This window comes from Meleagris gallopavo, chromosome 10, assembly GCF_000146605.3.
Source record: "Meleagris gallopavo isolate NT-WF06-2002-E0010 breed Aviagen turkey brand Nicholas breeding stock chromosome 10, Turkey_5.1, whole genome shotgun sequence".
Lineage (NCBI taxonomy): Eukaryota > Metazoa > Chordata > Aves > Galliformes > Phasianidae > Meleagris > Meleagris gallopavo.
Window position 1 is genome coordinate 9,940,664 of NC_015020.2, and position 7,210 is coordinate 9,947,873.

General features: G+C 43.2%; 1 long non-coding RNA gene across 2 annotated transcripts; it reads right to left on the minus strand.

Annotated features, from left to right (window-relative positions):
* Positions 1 to 403: 403 nt before the first annotated feature.
* On the minus strand, positions 404 to 7,204 carry LOC104912323. 2 transcript variants are annotated; one of them, XR_794599.3, is made up of 5 exons: positions 6,744 to 7,204; positions 5,769 to 5,962; positions 3,806 to 3,869; positions 3,130 to 3,496; positions 404 to 2,050 (listed from the first exon to the last, which is right to left on the minus strand). It is a non-coding gene; the product is annotated as an uncharacterized LOC104912323 (long non-coding RNA). The 2 variants fall into 2 exon arrangements; XR_004160759.1 differs by lacking the exon at positions 3,806 to 3,869 and having other exon boundaries at positions 405 to 2,050.
* Positions 7,205 to 7,210: the final 6 nt, after the last annotated feature.

The window sequence follows — 7,210 nt, forward strand, 5'->3', positions numbered from 1 at the left end:
GATCTGATTTTTACAGTTCTGCCACATCAATGTGGTATAGCACCTTTCCATAAATAAATGATATTGAAACAAACAGAAATGATACAGTCCACAAAATGGGAGAACTGATGATTAACACTTGAGTAGTCCAATATGTTCAAAAATATATGGAAAGAGAGGTTAAAGCCAGAAGCAATAGTAGAACTTGAACAAAGTCCAATATATTTTTCTGCTGATGGACCATAGACTGTGATTTAGGGGTTGAGCAGACAAGATCTGATCTCTGGCTGTGTGAGTCTGTCATCAGATTCTACCAGGTACAGCAGGATATTGTGGATGCACAGGGAAATAGAGGTCTGATTTTAGATCTCCATGTTCTGTGTTTTTGTTTTGTTTTTTTTTTGTTTTTTCCAAAATAGTGCTGTGTCCACAAGGAAGAAAAACATGGGGATTTAGTGAAATAAGCTGGTGGATTTCCCAGTCACCGCTGTTATAAAAAAAGCCTATCAGAAGACAGAGCTGGGGCTAGTAATGCAAATGCACAGAGAAAACAAAGGTAGCTTAGTTGTTATGGGCTCTAACAAAATAACCTTTTTATTTCAGTTCCATATTTCCTAATTTTAATAAATGCAAATAAAATGATATGAGGCAGACAGGAGATTCAGTAGGAACTTATTCAAAGCAGTAAGGCTGTATGATGGATACAGTACAGTTGTGCAATACTTCCAGAAATGCAGCAGCTACAGCTCAGAAGTAACAGGCTACCAACATATATTCATTCTCCGTTTCTATCTGCTCTCTGAAATACATAAGATACAATTCAGATACATTTCTGTGCACACAGTTAAGGCAGCAGACAAAAGCACCTTTCTCTTCCCTGCTCAGGAAAGGGCACTGCAAGTCTCCCTCACTGGTTTCTCCAAGCATGCATCACTTTACGAACCAAGGAGATTGCATCCTTGTCCCGTTTGCTATTCCCCTCACACACACAATCTGACTTTCTCTTTCAGTTCCAAGAGTAAAGATAAATGTCATTTTTTGTGCATGCATCAAGGTAACACTCTCATTTACACTGCTCACATGGCCCATGCTGCTGAAGTTAATCGTAAGGCACATAATTCCACAAAGCACTGACCCCATCAATCCAGCAAAGATGGACATCAGCCAGGCAGTCAACAGCCAGCAGTGATGCTGAGTGTCCTCTCTCCACTGAGCCCCAGCACTGCTCCAACTTTGGAGTAGCTGCAGAAATGTGAGGTTTCAAAACTCAAACATCTTTTGTGATGTTTTGTTGCCTGATCTTCTTCCCCATCGCAGTAAACACAGTGCCTTGTATAAACTCAGAGCTGCTTTTGAGTGACTGATGGAAAGAATGAGAAAGCAGAAGTTGTTTGAACTGGGTATGTCAGAATGGGCCCTTAAATGAATGATGCTGAAGCATGGACCTGAGCCTAATCTAGATGCTGAAAGTCCTGGCAGCTTCCAATGGCTATACTTTCTTTCATAACTTTAAGTGCTTGCTTAAGTAATTAGTAAGTAATCTGCACAACTGCTCTCCTTGTCTGGCTTCTAGACACGCATGATTTTTTTAATTGAATCCCTTATTAGAACTAACAGCTACTTTTACCCCTGCAGTGAGTGCACTGTACTCCACAGAGGCTTGTCCACAGATGTGAAATTAATCTCTCGTAGCTGCTTACTGTATGCAGATTACAGCATCTCTACTTGTCTGCACTAAACAAGCTGTATGATTTATACAGCAAGAGAAGAATAATTCCATAATAATTCCATAATAAATAGAGGACATTGTCCTTATTCATTCAGTATCCAAAGGAAATGGATGACAGTTAATACAGTTGGTATTAGTTGTGCACTGGATGTTGGTATAGAACATGGCAGGGAGTAATTTCCTCAGTGTAGTTTTTCTTCTTTTAATTTCTTCTTGTAATTCACCTGCTGTGTTTGAATACATCCCAAAGAGTTGAGCCATCTCGTCCCCTTACTTCTTTCTAAGCTCCAGTCTTGCCAGGAATGTTGTCTCAGTCTTCAAATAACAGTTTGGGTTGGAGAGCTACCAAAAAACCAAACTTATTTAAAGCAAAGAGATTAAATAAACAACTTGATTTATAATTAAAAAAATAAAATCTGCAGCAACTAAACACCAGTTTTATGTTAATTATACAATAAGCTTACTATTCCAGAACCTGAGCTGTAGAACACCACACCTGAGAAGAACACATACCATGTGTTGAGAATGTAGAGAAATGTACAGAAATGTAGAGAAGAAGCCTATTACAAAGCATGGATTTTGAAGCTGCTACACAGTTCCACTTTTAAAAGATTCTGGTAGTAAGAAAGCTCAAACAAAGGATGAGATGAAATCACAGCTAACATCACAGCACAGGCACCTGAGGTGTGGCAGCTGCTCCTCTCCAAACAGCAGCCAGGAAGGGGACGCTGATCAGCCAGTTTGCACCAAGAGATCAAAAGAAGCATCCATAGATAGTCATGGGAAACCTTTAGCCCCCTTCTGTGCAAGTGGGGGGACCTAAGCTTAACCTTAATTCAGGTTTCTTGCTCTCATTTATCAGTGATGCTGCATTCAGTCTTTGGGGAGATCCTACCTGAGCCAACCACCACCAATGTCAATACAGCTTGTCAAAACACAGTCAAATTATGTGCAGCCTTTTAGGTTTCTGAGCACAACCTGTTGAAGTGTGCAGTCCTGTGCTGCTGTTTGCCAACACCATAAACAACCTGGAATGTGTGTCTTAGTGCACAGTTACCTGTCACACGTGACTGCTAAAGCAGTGATGCACTGAGGAATTCTAACGCTGGAGCAACAGCAGAGCATTGCTTCACTGATTTCGGGGAAGTTTTACCTGCTTAATTTACCTTTAAGTGCAAGAAATGACTTTACACAATTTAAAAGTTTGGATCCTTAATTTCCACCAGGGTGACTCACCTGGAGTCAGCTCTGAGCCGCTTTCTTCTGAAGACCTGTCTGAGTGCTGAACAAACAGCTGATGAGAAAAGTGTCCCAGGAGAACAATGCATCTGCTTCCAACTACTGCACTTCAGTTGGAGGATTAAAGCACTGTTTTGCAATGCTTAGCATTAAGTGAGTGACTAATGTGCCAAGCTACTCACCTGTGACTCTTTCCCAGGCTGAGGCACTCTGCACTCCCTGTCCAGCCCCAGCCACAGCCTCACCTCTTTGCTATGCTCTCACCTCTTCACTGTGCTCCTGAACCAATCAGGAGGGTTGTTGGAAGCTGGCAAATATCACTCTATATATCTTCCACTGATTAGTCTCATTGCCTTCTCTATGGGAATAGGTCAGGATGCCACTGGATAAATGTGGCACCACTTATGCAGGGCAGGAATCCTTCCTTCTGGTCTTCACTCAGATGCTCTCCGGCCCAGATGGTTTTCAAAACCTCAAACCTTCCAAATTTCCTTCATATTCCTCCCTAATCTTCAGCTTGCTCACTGTTGTTCTCCTGACTGCGTTCACCTGTAGGAGAGGAGGAACGGATTGATTTATAAGTCACGGGGACTTTCTAGCTCAGTGTCTGACTAATGCCATTTAGGCACTTAAAGAGAGTTTCATTAACTTAAATAATCATCAAAAGGACCGTGCACCGACTGCGTTCCTCACAAATAACACGACAATGTCTACACCCAGATTTAACAAACACATTTGCTTGTTCATCGTCTCTCTGCACACACAGTTAACAAACATGGCCTTTGGGGGGCACGGGGGGGGGAGGAACAAAATAGACTGCAATACCAACAAGACACAGAGACACTGTTTTTGCATCACCTGGTTAACAGCAAACAAGATTAATTGCATCTCTGCAGCCCAGACGATGTAACTCGTCTAGTGCCTGCAAAAAAAATTTCATTGTTAAAAATACACTGCTTCTTGCTAAGCTGTTTGTTTTCAGTATTGACAGAAGAGGTAAGGGATATGAGAATGTCCTGTCCTCTGCAAGGCAGGCGGTTTCAGCAGGCTCTGCTCAGCTGCTGCTTCCAGAGGGATGGAACAAATCTCCCACCAGCAGGGCAGCACCCAGCTCCTGTCATTGACCATCTTACATTTGAAAGCCAAGATTTCCCAACCTCAGCGGGTGGAGGAGGAATCAGAATCTGCTCCTCAAAGCCTGAATTCAAATTGTTCTTACAGTATCTCTGTGACAGATGTATAAGGCCACATAACAGCAATGCTGCACGAAGGCATATTGTCCTGGTTCATCCACTTTTTGTTAAGTTTCTGCTCTATTTTTAGAAGTTTTATAAACTCCCATGGCTGTTCATGTAAAATAAGGTGGCGAACAGCTGAAGATGATGAGTGCTCAGAGAGCTGTCTGGTTTATGTCTTACTCAGACAGAGGATTTAGTTGAGTGAAATGAGATCCATGTGTAACAAGATACATTTTATTTTCTATTTTGCAAAGACCAAACATTTAATTGCTCCAGTCTTAGTGTTGGGCCACAATAGTGCTAAATTTAGGCCCCGAAATGACTTCTTGTGATTTGCAGGTTTGCAGCTTTACGACTGGAAAATCATGCAGTGTAAAGCAGTGCAGAGCCTGCGTCAGGGAGCAACAAGCTGACCTCAGCAAGCCTCCAGCAATTCATCGAACGGCAGCTATAAAGCCAGCAGTCACACACACTGCATACTGCTGGAGCTGTAAGAAGGACTGGAAGGTCAGAATGCAAATAACAGAATGAGAAGCAGACTGTGAGTCTGTGAGTAAACATCTTCTCTTGCACACAGACGTATCAGAAAGAGTGGCAGTTGTAATGAATGGCTAATCTTAATGCCTTATTCTTGCTTTTGAACGTGACATTTTGTTAGCTATAAACAACACTTCAGTAAACCATTCCTCACATAACTCTAACGTATGGTTTGAGCCACCATGCAAAAGCATTTTCTCTCCTCTTGGCTTTAATGAAACTCAGCCATAACTCTTTGCACCATTTTTTGTATGTTCTTTCCTATCCTCCAAGTCTTCTCTATAAAAAGAAGAAACAAGGACTGGCATTTTAGCAAGTGCAGACATAGATTTAAATACTATGCAGTGAGAACGACTGCTCTCCGGGGACTTGGAAAAGATCAACACAGCTATTGCAACACATAACGTAACTAAGATGGAAAAAACCTCATCTTCTACCCTGGATGTTTATTGCATATGTTACAGCTCTCTGTGCATCTCGCTATCGCTGCTGCTAACAGGAATCGTATAAGCAGAAAAAGAACAGAACATTCTCAAGAAAGCCTCTGCAAAGAGAAGTGTGATCTCCAGGGTGAGAGCTTGTGTCATTAATGCCCGACATCAGATTTCATTTCTTGGCAATAGCTAAATTCTCATTGACTCGAGCAGCAAGTTTGGGCTGCAGGCTCACCCCCCACTTTCCATTGGCCTTGCTCCTTTACAGCAAGATTACAGTTACAGGAATAGATTAAGTCCTCAGAAGCACATAAAGGAAAAGGTCTGGCACTACACCTGTAGTAGCCCTCAGCTTTGGTGTGCAAACAGACCGAGGCCGATGCACCCCAAGTGGGTGAGGATGAGGTTGGGGGCAGCACCACTCACTGAGCGTTTTCTGGAAAGCAACACCATCAGATTCAATGGTAACGTTCAAAATACCATCAGCAAGAGGCAGTGTGAGACACAGCATAGATGCAGGTGCTCCCTCACTTTGCCTGTGTATGGCACTGTCCGTGAAACCAAGCTCCTCTGCCATCTCAAAAGCAGACTGGTACAACCTGCCTAGCTCACCTGATGTCAGCAGCAGCACACTGATGACGTTGTTTGATGTCAGACGCTTTCCCCTTGTTTTTTAAATCACACACAGAAAACGTCTTCTGTCACATAAATGTTTTAACTGCTGTCCCAACAAAGGTCAAGGTCAACACCAGAAAGCACGCAGCACAGCATGATGCAGCAAGAAACTATTTGGGATAGTTTCTTCACTGGAAAAAAAAAAAAAGAACAAAAAACCAAAAAACAACCAACATGAATAATAGCCTTGCTTTAGAAGCGTAATAAAAATGTAAACTTAAAATACATATTATTGCAGACAATAACATTCAAAGTATTTTTTTAAACCAGATGTACATTCTAGTACATTCAAGTACATTCTATCAGGCCATTCAAGTACATTCTATCAGGCCATCTAACCTCACAATTCCATATACATGGGGTTGAAAAGGACCACAAAGATCATCTAGTTTCAACCCCCTGCTATGTGCAGGGTGACTAACCACCAGACCAGGCTGCCCAGAGCCACATCCAGCCTGGCCTAGAACACCTCCAGGGATGTATTCAGTGTTTTTCTTATATTTAACCTGAAATGCTATTTTTTCTCCCTATTATTTAAAGACATAACAAAAGCTGCCTTAGAATCACTAAGGTTGGAAAGACTTCTCCAAGTCCTACTTCAGCCCATGCTTACTGACCATGTCCCTCGGTGCCATAACTCCTCAGTTCTGGAACAGGTCCAGGGATGATGACCTCCCCAGGCAGCCTGTGCCACTGCATCACCACTCTGTTGCAGAATAAACTTCTCCTAATACCTAACCTGGACCTCCCCTGCAGCAACACAAGGCTATTCCTTCTCATCCTCACACATGCTTCTCATTGGCAAGCTCCCACCTGGGATGCTCCGGCATGCAACAGGCAACACTGCTGCATCCTTGTTTAAACGCTTTCAAATATTAAATAGAGCTCATTTTCACCTAAGGGAAGACGTACCTAAGGCACAAGGCTGCGGAGGGATGTTGCACTGCGCTGCAGGCGGTGCTCTGGGAGCCAGGCACAGGCACTGGCTCTCACACAAAGAAGCGGGGTTGTCTGTAAGGAGCTCCGCGCCCAAACTGTCGTGACGCGAGCGGCCGGTAGGGGGCAGCATCACGGGGAGCAGCTGCGCAGTGCGGCGGGGGGAACGGCGGGCGGCAGGAAAACGGCGTGCTCAAATTTATGGTCACCTCGGGTTGTTGTTGTTGGCTTGTTTTTGTTTTTTAAATAAAGGGGCCCACCTTTCTCCTTTTCTTCTCTGCTCAGAAGCCTGTGTGGCCTTTACAGACCCAAATCTGCCAAACGGGACGGCGCCTAGGGAGGGGTGTAGGGAACAACCGAAGAGCAAGAGGTTTAAAAATAGAGCGGACAAGCAATTTGTAAAAGAGAGAGAAAGAAAGAAAACAGTTATTTAAAAATAAAAG